We start from the raw sequence: 13,316 nt of genomic DNA, 5'->3' as shown, positions 1-13,316 counted from the left end.
GGCGGGAGGGCCTTAGCCCTGGCCTCGGCGTTACTCCCGTTGAAGGCAGGCGACGCTTATGGTAGCCTCGGCACTGACCCCACCAGCAGTAGGTCTGGAGCCTTCCTCTGTAAAGTTAACGCAGCGTTATTGCATTTAATTCCCTTGCTTTTTTGCCCGTAAAGACAAAAGCACGTTTAAGGCTAAGGGAGCCGGGCAGCAGCTGGTGTTTTGCACTGCCCGCCTGCTGCTCAATTCAGTGCCTCAGGCATGCACGGAAAAGACCACTGAGCTCTGGATGGCACCGTGCCATGGACAAGGCTGCCACTGAAAACGTAAGGGGGTTTTGGCTGTACATGTGTGAAACTTGTTTCGAGTACTGATCAAAAGCTCAGACTCTCATGTTCTCTTGTGGTGCAGTGGAGTGAAGTGTGAAGGCCAGCTGTTTTTTTGTTCCTTGTGCACATAAAAATGTTTAATTTTTTAAAAACGGGGTAAGTATTTGTGTACATATGTGTGCACACATTCTTAGACCACCCCCCCCCATCTCTCCACCAGCAAACCCTCTTAAAATTAAGATTGAGAATTCAGATAAATGTAAGGGTAAAAACATTAGAGATGGTGTAACAAAACAAGCATTACAGCATATGAAATTCAGAGTTGATATGGAAAAGCACATTTAAGGCACTCAAGCCACTTTACTCTTCTCTATAGTTAACCCCCTTCGTTTTCAGTTTAAACCAATTTTTACCAAAAAATTCCCAGTTTTTACAAAAAAATTGTTTTTTTCTGATTTTTACCCTACTTTTTTATCATTCAAACATATAAAAATAACTTGTTTTATTAGGAAAATACAATACCTTGCATGAGATATATGTATTATGATAATACATTAGTCTGTGTGTATATGTAAAGCTGCCTGTTGAAATAAGGCTATGTATTAGTCTAGAAGATACACACAAGCACACATGGAAGCTCTGAAGTGTGCGCATCTGAACGTACTGATGAATCTCATGTACACATTCAAGCTGTTAGCAGATAACAGGTTTAAAGATTTGACACACTAAAATGGGAAGAAAATGAAAATCTGTATCAATATATTTCAGAACACTAGGAAGTATTCAAAAGTTTAAAGGAAAAACAAACAGGAGAAAAGGATGAAGTTGAGCATATGTGCTACAAATGGTGTGGCCCAATTATTAAATGTAAATATTTATAGGCTAATAGTTCTAAGTCTACAACAGTAAACTGTTTATTCAAATAAAAAGTTTTATTTGATTAGGGATATATTGTTTTCTTAAACTCAAAGGTGGCATGTTTTGATTTCTGTTTTGGTTCTGCAGCAAACCACATTGATGAATGGAATTCAAAGCATTAATCTACTGAATACTTTTTTCCCCTGTCTTTCCATCCACCAAAATCCCTATTTTACCCAGAAAAATGAATAATTTTTGCACAGATTTTCACCCGTTTTTGTTGTTGTGGTAAACACTGTGGTAAACACTGATAAATTCCCAGGAAAAATAAAATAAAAAACTGAAAATGAAGGGCCCTACCTATAGTGATGCAATCCATATTAATATTTGTAGTCCTAGATCAAATTAAACTGACTTCTAAAGACACTTTTTTCATATTAAATTTGAGGTAAGACACTCAAACAAACATGATTCTTCCCTGTAATGACAAAAAATCAGCGTACTTTAATCTTGGATCATACGCCCAGATGCTCAGTGGTATTTAGGAGCCTGACTCCCACTGATTTCAATAGGATTTAGGTGCCTAAATACTATTGAGGATGTGGGCCACAAACACTGGAATACATCAGTAGTAACTGTATGGTTATTTCATGGGGATGTGATGGCTGAATTAAGGATGCCTTAACACATTTTCTGCTATATTTGCTTAATTCTGTTACATTTCCCCTATGCTGATTGTATTTAAAACAATGAAAACACTTCTCTTGGTACTACAGTATTATAGTGTTAAAGTTTATTACAGGTAAAATCCAATTCTCTGAAGGTATAAGGGGACAATCTGAAGTCCAGCTAACTGGGATCTTCAGTCATGCAGAGCTTTCCATTCAGGGCTTACCCACTCTCTCACCACTTCAAAAGTTATTTTTCCTCTCTTGATATCCTGCTATTCATTGATTTATCTCATTAGACTGACCTAACACTTGGTAAAGCACTCCCATCCTTTCATGTATTTATACCTGCTCCTGTATTTTTTACTTCATACATCTGATGAAGTGGGTTCTAGCCCACGAAAGCTTATGTCCAAATAAATTTGTTAGTCTCTAAGGTGCCACAAGGACTCCTCGTGGTTTGTTTGTTTGTTTTGTTTTTTTTTGCTAAACTCCTGTGATGCTCCTAAGGGGACAACCTATAGCCTGGAGTTTGTTAATCAGTGTGGGAAATCAATATTGTCCCTTTAACCCTTATGGGATGTTGGCTAGTGGCTAGAGCAGGGGACTTGTCGCTGGGACTCCTGAGGTCTATTCCTGTCTCTGCTACAGACTTGCTTTATGACCGTAGTCAAATTCTTTAACTTCCTATTGCTGTGCCTGCCTGTAAAATGAGGAGAATAATACATAACACTGAGGTATTTTTTTTAGCCTTAATTCATTAATATCTATAAAGTTCTTTGACCAAGAAAGGTGCTAGAGATCTGCAGGGTTTTATTCTTATTACCACCAAAAGATGGTCTTCCCCAGCCATTCATTTGGTTACAATATGTCTCTCTTAATCATTGCTCTTCTGCTTAGGCTGTTACCACCACACCCCCAACCTACCCTTGTGCTTAGACAGCCTTGCTGCATTCACCCTGCTCATGCAAACTGCTCCTTCATTTTGTAATTTAATTGAATACATGTTTTTTCCCTGCGCATTGTCTCAGACAAAGTTGGCAGGACCTCAAAGCACATGAGGGGGAGGAAAGGCGAGTTAAATGCATCAAAGGAGACAAGGCTAATGAAGCCTTTTGCTGGGAATGCAACGAAGAACAAAGTGAACAAGTTATGCAGCTTTCAGAACATAACAGGCTCGTTTGCTGCGTGCTCAAAAAGTTTGTGGAGATTGGCTTTTTGGATGAATGAAATGTGAGATAACTGTGCAAAACTATTAGACAAAGCGTTAGTGTATATGACAAGTGTTATGTCAGTTTCCTGCTTAATGACAGGTTGTACTTTATGCAATGAGACAGGAGCTCAGAGTTGGTCTGAGTCTTTCTAGAGAGCCAAAGCTACTCACATGGACCCTGTCTAAATGCATGTTTCCATATGTCATCTCATTGAAGCCCAAAGAAAGAAAGATCCCACATGTTAGATTGACAATCTGCTTAAACCATCATAATTCTTACATAGTGGTTGACAGGTTTGAGTCTGGGGTTGATAAATGCACTGCACAAAGCTGCATTCATAGAATAAAAATTGTTTTCCTTATAGCATCTTTCATTCTCAAGGTGAATGCAGTAGTTACTGGTATTGTGGTGACTGTATAGGCAAACTGGGCAAGCGTTTTCTCAGCAATGACTTGCAGACAGATATACACAATAGATACTGTTTTATGAGAGAGGAAATGTAGGTAGGGCATGTGTCCCCTTTCTTTAGATAAAATGCTGGGGATCTTCAGTATCAGCTTAGTTTCATGTCTTATCCAAAGCCTAGTACCTCTAATAGCTTCGTTATGCTGTCAGATCCTAAGCAAGAACTCCCATTGTTTTACCCGGAGCAAGATCTACGGCTCTTAGGCTTTGAGATTCACCTAGTACTGCTGTATGTAGGCATTTAACTGGACAGCACCTTCTGTAAGGTTGTATTGTAATGTTAGCAGCACTGGTTTTGAACCTCAGGCACTTTGTCACTCATGTGGCCTCCTTCTGTATCTTGTGATGAGGGTTCCTCTAGTCTGTTCTCTATCTGTGTTTTTACTGTGGCCTTCCCTCTTAATTTAAAAAAGAATTGGCTAAACCAAATTAATTGAAATCTGGACAGGTTAATATGCAATATTCATGGAACAAGCAGCATGTGGTTCCCTGGAGCTTTGCCAAGGTTGGGAGATAAACTATTCTATTACTGAGTAAGAAGGAATCTCATTTGAGCATTGAATCCCCATTCACCTGTCTTCCTCATTTCCCTTTTTCGTTACTGCTATGTTGTGGGCAAAGTGGTAGGGAGAGGCTAGAACTGTAGCTGCTGGTGGTGTACAACCCCTTCAGATGTTGTGGTCTTTTCTACAAAAGGTTGTTTGTGAGGTTCTGCTTCATGAATTTCTCTTTATGGCAAAGGGTGTTTGTAGTGACCCTTGTAGAGAAGAGACAGGACTCACTAGGACTGAACATAGAAGGGATTTGATATTTAGGCTACTGGATGTGTATGGTGAGATTACAGGACAGGCTGCACGTCTGTCCCTCCTCTGGTCTCTCTCAAGTGGACTCCCTCACATGTCAGGCCTTTACCTATGTTGGGGTAGACTCTTGCAATTCACCCACTCTTAGACTGGACCCTGGGCTAGAGTATCCCGTGTACCCACTGTGCTTACCCTACAGATCCGACTGAGTTGGGACACCTGTGATTCTTCCCTTCTGGAGTCTGTGACTGGTGGTATCCAGCAACCAGGCAGCCTTCCCAAACCAATGTAATGCATTTTAGCAAGAAGAACAAAGCTTCCAGGGGAAAAAAAATAGGATTTTGAAACAACAGTCTACACAGTTTTACCACTTCCTGCTGGAAATCCTAGACAGACCTATCTTCCTCAGACCTACGTGGTCCTGAGCCTCAATCTGGTTCTTCTTGAACAACTACACCCTCACTTTTCTGAGAGGGTCCCTTTTAATTCTGAGAGAGTTTTTATTCTCCTGTTTTCATGGGTCTTATCCTGTCCTGGTCAGAACCATTTGAGTAGGTAGGCTGGAGAGGAGGCAAAATCATCAAAGCGAATAGTTCTGGCGTTGTCCTGTAACAGCTTGTCATTGTTTGCTGAGAGGTGGCTACCTTGAGCTATTCTTTTCCTTCTAGCATGTTTTTCCAGACAGCCTCCTGTTGAGTTAAACCAATAGAATCCTACAGAAAATACCTCACTACCCAGACCAATGTAGAATATTCATAAATTATGACTAAGGCTACGTTTTAGTCACAGGTATTTTTAATAAAAGTCACAGGCAGTAAACAAAAAGTTGCGGTCCATGACCTGTTCATGATTTTTACTAAAAATACCCGTGACTAAAACTTGGGGGGGCTGCCTGGGGGCCACACAGGTGCTGGGGCTGGGTGGCCCAAGTACTGGGGGGTGGTGCACGGCCTGGGACCCCCAGTGGTGCTGGGGAGGAGGGCGAGTGGGTGGCGGGGCTGGCAGGCTCCCTACCTGGCTCCGTGCCTCCCCCCCAGCAGCAGTAGAGTTTGGGTGTGGAACGGGGCAGAGGGTTGAGGGCACGGGACAGGATGAGGCTGGCTCTGGGCGACACTTACCTGGGGGGCTCGCTGGAAGTGGTGACATCCCCCTCACTCAGTTGCTAGGCAGAGGTGTGACCAGGCAGCTCTCTGCTGTGGGGGATGCAGGGGCCCCAAGACTGCCCCAGCAGCAGCCGGTGCGATGGGGCTGCCTGCTGCAGAAGTCATGGAAAGTCACAGAATCCGTGACCTCCGTGACAGACACACAGCTTTAATTATGAGAGTAGCTACAAATCCATCACACACGGAGCCTGTAGTTCTCCTTCACTAGCATAGCCTGTGCTGCCTACCCTAACCATTCAGGATCATCCTAATTCCTGCAGTCATGGAAAGGACTGCTGACTGCATGACAGTGTTGAGTGGTGTGTTGTCCTCCCTCTCCCCAATTATACAACTTTGGGTCTCCAAGAGCCACATGGAGAGGGAGAAGCAATGGCTGTTAAGAATGCTGCTATTCCCACCTGGTATGGCTGCGTTAATGACATCCATGTTCTGTTTTCCATGGGGTAGCCCTCTAGATACATTAAATGCTCTCATTTCATACTTTTCAGTGATACTATAAAACAATAAATTAATAGCTTTTCCACATTTTTAAGCAATCACTTTTTATGTGCCTGGATAATTGCCCTTCAACGTTTCTGTAAATGATTATTAAAAATATCAGAATAAAATTATAAACTCAATAATTGGTGCATCAGTCATATAAAACAGTTACATTAGTTGAAAGTCATGTATGACAGACATCTGTAACTCAATCGATTTTTCATTTCAAATATATATGAAGGGGAAACCATATAATGCTAGCATTGGGAGGGGTGTAAGGACTCCAAATAGTTCTGGCTGTGGTCTTCTTTACAAGACAAGTGGAGAGAAAACTCTCAGTGCATCTTCCCCATGCAATTCCCTCAGTGTAACTTAAAACAGATGGCTGTACCACCCTATTCTGGGGAGAAAGGACAGTTCCATTTTGATAGTCAGTTATATTTATTGTGGCAATTTAGGGCTGGAAGGTACCTTGAGAAGTCATCATGTGAAGCCCCCTGCGTTCTGGTAGGAGCAAGTAAACCTAGACCATCCCTGACAGGTGTTTGTTCAACCTGTTCTTAAAAACCTCCAATTATGAGGATTCCACAACATCCCTTGGAAGCCTATTCCAGAGCTTATCTATCCTTAGAGTTAGAAAGTTTTTCCAAATATCTAACTTAAGTCTTCCTTGCTTCAGATTAAGCCAATTACTGCTTGTCCTACCTTCCATGAACACAGAGAACAATTGATCACCGTCCTCTTTATAACAACCCTTAACATATTGAAGACTATTATCAGGTCCCCTTCAGTCTACTTTTCTCAAGACTGAACATGCCCAGTTTTGTTTAACTATTCCTATGATGTTTTCTAAACCTTTTATCATTTTTGTTGCTCTCCTTTGGACTCTCTCCAGTTTTTCCACATCTTCCCTGAAGCATGGCAGCCAGAATTGGACAAAGTACTCCAGCTGAGGCCTCACCAGTGCTGAGTAAAGGGGGACAATTACTTCCCATGATTTCCCTACAACACTCCTGTTAATATACCCCAGAATGATATTAGCCTTTTCACAGCTGCATCACACTGTTGACTCGTATTCAGTTTGTGATCCCAAACTCTTTTAAGCAGTACTACCACCTAGCCAGTTATTCCCCATTTTGTAGTTGTGTATTTTCCTTCCTAAGTGAAGTGCTTTGCACTTGTCTTTATTGAATTTTATCTTGTTGAATTCAGACCAGTTCTCCAATTTATCAAGGTCATTTTGAATTATAATCCTGGCCTTCAAAGTGCTTGCAACCCCTCCCAGGTTGATGTCATCTGCAAAGTTGATAAGCATACTCTCCACCCAATTATCCAAGTCATTAGTGAAAATACTGAATAGTACCTGACCCAGGACTGACATCTGCAGGACCCCACTAGATATACCTTCCTAGTTTGACAGTGATCAATTCATAACTGCTTTTTCAACCTGTTGTGCACCTACCTTATAATAATCTAGACCATGCATTTCCCTAGTTTGCTTATGAGAATGTCATGTTGGACTGTGTCAAAAGCCTTGCTAAAATCAAGGGTTCCCTACACTATTCCACCCAAGCCAGCCTCACTTGAGGGGAGAGGGTGATTCAGTTTCTAATGCCAGTCAGACTGGGGCTAAACCAACACTAGATCTCGGTTCTAGAGGGAACACTTCCTTGGAATAGTGGATTCAGTCTCTTGGCCTGATTTTTTCAGAGGTTCTGAGCACTCATGGCTCCCATTTAAATCAGTAGGAGCAATAGGTGCTCAGCACCTCTGAAAACCGAGCCATCTATGTTGATTTAACATTAGGCTTGGCCATATCAGTTAATTGGCATATCCTGACACTGCTGTGAAAGGACCATGTTTTGTATAGTTAGGTTAAAGAACTGAATTCGCTTTCCAGGTTGCTATTATCCTGAGATTCCCACACTTTCTATCCATGCTCAATGTGCATCCTAAATCCCATTTTGACGGCGCCAAGCTGGCATTGAGTCAAACAGTGTGGTTTGTACATGCTGTAAGTACTGAGCTGTGATTGCAGGCTGTCAGCATTACCAGACTGCACCATGTCAAGTGAAATGTATAGGTTAGCAGTCAGACTATTTCAAGAGGTTTCTGTGGCATTTGGCCAAAGTGACCTCTTGCTAACAAAGCATCTGGTGGTAACTTCACTAATGAGCAGAGTAAGCATCAACCGTGGACTAGATTTCACACAGGTAAGCAGCTTGGAGAGAGTGGTGAGTGAACTGTCTGATTCAGAGTCTTGTAGCTGTAAAATAGTCAGAAAAAGGACAATTATTTGCAATAAAGACTTTTTCCCAAAGCTGGTTCCTCAGTTCTGGCAACATACAGGCTCAGAATTAAGCAATTTCAAATCCATCTGTTAATTCTCAGTGACAGTTGTGATTTTTGCAGCACTTTCCTTGCTGTACTTTGAGCTTAATATTAAGTTTCAAGTAAGACAATTAGCAGTAGCATTTGCTAACTGCACACCGGTGGGCATGCAGATATTTAATTCACTGACTCCTCCACACCAGCAGTTCAGCATGCCCATGGGTGTAGACAAAGGCAATGCAGTGATAGTAGCCATCATGTGTGTTCAGTTAAGTGTGCCCACAGGCACAGAACATAATCCAATATAATAACTATTTGTTGCCCTGGGCTAAGTGTGCCCAGGGGTTCAAGCAAACTCGGTATAATGATTAGCCACTGACCCTCATAAAGAGCGCCCACAGGTGCAAAGGAACATCTATGGGCATCTAAATATAACCTTGTGCTAAAGAATTTAGCTATGGGTACTTCAAAAACACGGAGCATTTCAGCCTGTTTCTGATCTCAGTTAGGCCAGTATAAAGCAGGAGGGTTCAATGGAATGATACTGTTGTAGTTGGGATCAGAACCAGGCCTGTTGTCTGTAAATATTTCATAAACTTTGCTCCTCGATGCACATCCCCACTTACCTTCTTTTAATCCTGCATTAGTCATCCTCTCACACTAAATAGCCACTGAGTCAACCTGCCACCTCATTTTAGCTCGATGGAGGGTAGCCATATTTTGGACTCTGCAAAGCAGCCTGTAGGGGGCATTATAGAACCATCAGGGTCACTGAGCTGCTGCCCATTAGAAATAATTGTAAGAGTAATAATAAGGCATTCATTGCCGCAGGGCCATTGGGACTGCATCCGGAAGCAGCCTGCATCGCAAGTGAAATTGCCGAGCCCATGCCTGCTCTTGTATATGTCAGCACAACCTTCTTTGCCCCACACCTTGAGTGAGCACACGCTGAGTGTCACTAGTTAAGGGGACAAACAGCTGCCTGGAGGCAGTTCAGTTATTCATTTGTGTTTATAGATTAAAGCTGTTGGAGCTGTTACGTGCAGAGATTAGAGCCCCAGGAGCCATGTCTTTGAGAGGGAGGTGCTATTCCTTAGGGAGATGAGATCAGAGCTTCTTGACTGTTGGCTGAAGTTGAAAAATACATGTTTAAAAAATTAAGGTCAATGCTTTTTTGTTATCCATTTTCTTACCTTCCCCTTAGCAGAGTTTCCCATGTCCAGAGAAAGGAGAAGAGCTCAAGGTTCCGTGAAGCCCACTAGGGACTCACCATGGTCTCACTGCCGAGCTCCCCTGCTGCACAGATCACCCACATGGCCAAACCCTGCTGCTACTCCCCTTCCCAGGCTGGTGGCTAAGGAACTGGCAAGCAGGAAGGGGGCAGAGCTTTGGCTCACAGTCACAATGCAGCACAATCAGTTTTGCTCTGTGATGCCCCTTCTTTAGCCTGGATAGCAAGGTGCTAATCCAGCCCGAGGCTAATATAATTAACCAGGGAGGCCTTCAGATACCACCAGGATGGGGGCTAATATGAAACTCTACAATAGATACAATTAAAGGTTCTTTATTGCCTGAACTTTTATTTTAAATTGTGGGGAGCCCAATTTCTCATCAGCACTGGATAATACCACTGAAGTAAGTAGGATAACCTGGGTCATTCAGCGCAGTTTGGCTCTGGGTACATATTCTGTAAATTAATGATAGAGCAGTGAAGCAACACTTTGCTTCCTGGGAATAAATGGTACAGGACATTTCCCTAACTGAAATATAGTTGGTCAAACTCTACACATGCAAAGTACCTGACAGTAAAATTTGTCTCATTGCCCCAATATTTATACCCCTCTCAATGCCCTCATTTGGGATAGCTTACTGTATTTTGTTAGGGAAAAATTTCAGTGGCCACTGAGGGCTTGTCTACACTTAAAGCTGTGCCAATGTAGCGCTTCAATGAAGACACTACCTGCCGATGGGAGGGATTCACCTCCCCGAGAGGCAGTAGCTTGGTCGATGGGAGAATTCTAGTGCTGTCTACCCTGGGGGTTAAATCAGTTTTACTGTGTCACTCATGGGTGTTGTTTTCCTGGTATAGATCAGGCCTGATGTTTAGGTATCTCAGGGCTGGTCTGTACTGGAAACTTATATAGGCATAGCTACATCTCTCAGGGGTGTGAAAAATCCACACCCCTGAACAACATAGTTATACTGACTGTAACCCCCTGTGGAGACAGCATTATGTTGGTGGGAGATCTTCTCACGGTGACATTGCTACTGCTCTTGTGGAGGTGGAGTAACTAAGCCAGCAGGAGAGCTGTCTCCCATCGGCTTAGAGTGTCTTCATCAAAATGCTAGAGTGGTGCAACTGCATCAGTGCAACTGCACCAATGCAGCATTTGTAGTGTAGACCAGCCCCTAACCCCCAATGTAGACTGCGCTAGATTGATGGAGAAATTCTTCCATCGACCTAGCTGCCGCCTGTTGGGGAGGTGGATTAGCTCTTAGGAAGAGGATTAACTGGCCACTTCACCTTGAATATTCCCTTGATATTTTGTTAACTACTTATGCTAAACAATCTGTTCCATCTTGTATTTAGCTGTGATACTCTGAGAATCTTTCCCAGACCTTAAGAAGAGCTCTGTGTAAGCTTGAAAACGTGTCTTTCACCAACAGAAGTTGTTCCCATAAAAGATATTACCTCACCTGCTTTGTCTGTCTGGTGTCACAGAGAAACAAACAAGGGAGCCAGTGGAATTATCTGAGGGCAGGGTTGATGTGGCTGCTTTTCATTGTACGAGTGGGTTCAACCACCCATAGATCTGATGTGCTTCCAACAGCCATCCATCTGTCCAGAACCCTACCACAATCCGCAGGGCTATTCGTCAGGGAGCTCAGTCAGGGAAGAAAACACTACTGTGGCAATTGGAAAATCAACACAAAATGCAGGATCCCTTCTGATCCAGAGGAGACGTCCTGAGCCCAGGAACTCCTGACCTCCACAGCTGCTGCCTGCAGTTGGACCTCACAACCTCCTTCTTTGTTTATGTGCTGTGCATAAGCCTTGGAGAACAGGAGAGATCCATGAAAGCAGAGTGAGAGACATTTCCCGGTGTATCTATTGACACTGCAAATCCCCAAGTGCAAATGTCTTTCTTGTTTTAATGAGCAGAGAGCCGCACTGAAACAATGCTGTTATAGTCTCCTGCTGGAGTAACTGCCAGCTCTGGAACATTTAGGCAGAAATGTTTACCTGCTCTCTGTGCAATGGGCTAGGGAAATGTTTTCCCCCCAGCTAGTGGCACATGCACTGGGAAAATGCCAGCAAATGGGTGGGTGTGGCATTAATATTTAGCAGGGCTGGACATTATGTAATATGTCCCACTCCCTGTGGCCTATAGTCCTAGCAGCCTGCAGCACATTTGGAAGTTTTAAACTGGTAAGTTTATCTCTCGGTGTCTCTTTTCATACATTAGCCTTGCTCATAGGAGCTGGCAATCTGGAGGCAAAGCATAGCGGGATGTAGGCTCTGAGATCTCCACCCGCTTGTTTCAGAGAGAGCCAACCAACTGTCAAATGCTGGTGCCTTGTGCAAGAATAGCGCACGGATCACATTCATCCCATTTTGTTTTGCAGGGTCAGCTGGAATTGCTCACAAGCCACCTCCCCAGAACTGCAGGGCCATCCACAGCAGGGTGTGGGAAGAACTGTCACCATGGTTGTGTTCATCAGGGACTCATCCTGTCCGTTACCAGAGTTGAATTCTTGGTTGGAGGGTGACATGGAGTTCCCAGTGGAACTTGCTGCCTTTCACAGTCCATTGGAGCTGGGAGTCAGAGACCTTCTTGTGTACCGCAACCCCCACCACGGACTGATAACAGGGTATGAACCTTCACCAGAGACCTCTGTGACTAAAGGACTAAATCCATGAACTGGGAAGAGTAGCAGGAAGTTATCCTCAGACCTCTCAATCTGCCAAGGCCCAAATACGGGACACAATATGTGACAAAGATCCCAGATGAGGAGCGCACACACAAATTATTAGTGCTGGAGACTTTAAACGCTATTTTTCTAGTGTGAATAACTCCTTCTGTACCCTCTGTTTCATAAGTCTTAATTTCTCATGTGAATAATGTTCTACAATGAAAGCAAGGCGCCACCATTTGGTATGGAATATAGGTCACTTTAGAACTAGAAGTAGTCATGGAAAAGTGAGACAATGGATCAGCTCCAGAGAGAGGGCACATAATACACATTGCACAGTGGGGTCCAGCTTTAAGACACCGATGAGTATTTAGATTGAGGGGAGCAAGCAGCCAGCAGCATAGAACCCGATGGACTCCTTATTTAGGCAAACTCATGAAAAGAGTAAGAGCTCCACCTGTCTCCTCCTGACTCTTCTCAGCACCCTTGTGTTTATATTGCATTTACTCACTCCGGCGCTATTCAGTTAGCATTAAAGCCAACCAATGGGGAAACTGAGGCACAGAGCAGCAAAGTAATTTGCCCAGTGTCACACTGGAAGTCTCTAGCGGAGACCCATGCCTCCTGATACCCAGTCCTTAGCCTGAATTATTATTATTTATTTGTATTACCTTAGTACTTGGGAGCCCCAGTCACAGACCAGGGCCTCATTGGGTTAGGTGTTGTATAAGCTTCCTCCCAACAGCTATAAAAATCTTGGCCTGTGAGTGATCTCATGGGAAACAGGATAAGCCCTCATCACAGTGATGAAGTTTACACTGTATCAAGGCAGACGACAGGAGGAATGGATGACTCAGGGTATTGCTAATGGGCAATTGCCGCCTCATCCTCAACATCCTGACCTGCACTCTAACACATGCCAATCCAGCTCTGGCAAAGCCCTCGATCCTGACCTCAGAGCAGGTGATACATGTGACCTCAATGCAGTGATAAAAATGCCTGAGCCTGCACGTGCCTCATCTCCATGCTAGCTTCCAATGAAGCTGCACTGATTGAGAAATCCATCTGAGAAGACTACTAATGCAGTCCAGTTATGTACGGA

The 13,316-nt window shown here is 43.5% G+C and overlaps 1 protein-coding gene across 5 annotated transcripts in view; it reads left to right on the top strand.

Moving 5' to 3' along the window:
- The window catches only part of CASZ1 (castor zinc finger 1), a 394,551-nt gene that overhangs the window by 276 nt on the left and 380,959 nt on the right, over positions 1-13,316 (top strand). For 2 of the 5 annotated variants that reach the window (XM_044996152.1, XM_044996144.1), the window contains exons 1-2: positions 18-314; positions 11,927-12,658. The gene's annotated coding sequence lies outside the window, so the exon portion shown is untranslated. Of the gene's footprint in view, positions 1-17; positions 315-11,926; positions 12,659-13,316 lie in introns of those variants that run through there. The other 3 variants (XM_044996145.1, XM_044996147.1, XM_044996148.1) reach the window with 3 other exon arrangements.

Source organism: Mauremys mutica, chromosome 21, assembly GCF_020497125.1.
Source record: "Mauremys mutica isolate MM-2020 ecotype Southern chromosome 21, ASM2049712v1, whole genome shotgun sequence".
NCBI lineage: Eukaryota > Metazoa > Chordata > Testudines > Geoemydidae > Mauremys > Mauremys mutica.
This window is presented reverse-complemented; position numbering and strand designations above follow the sequence as displayed.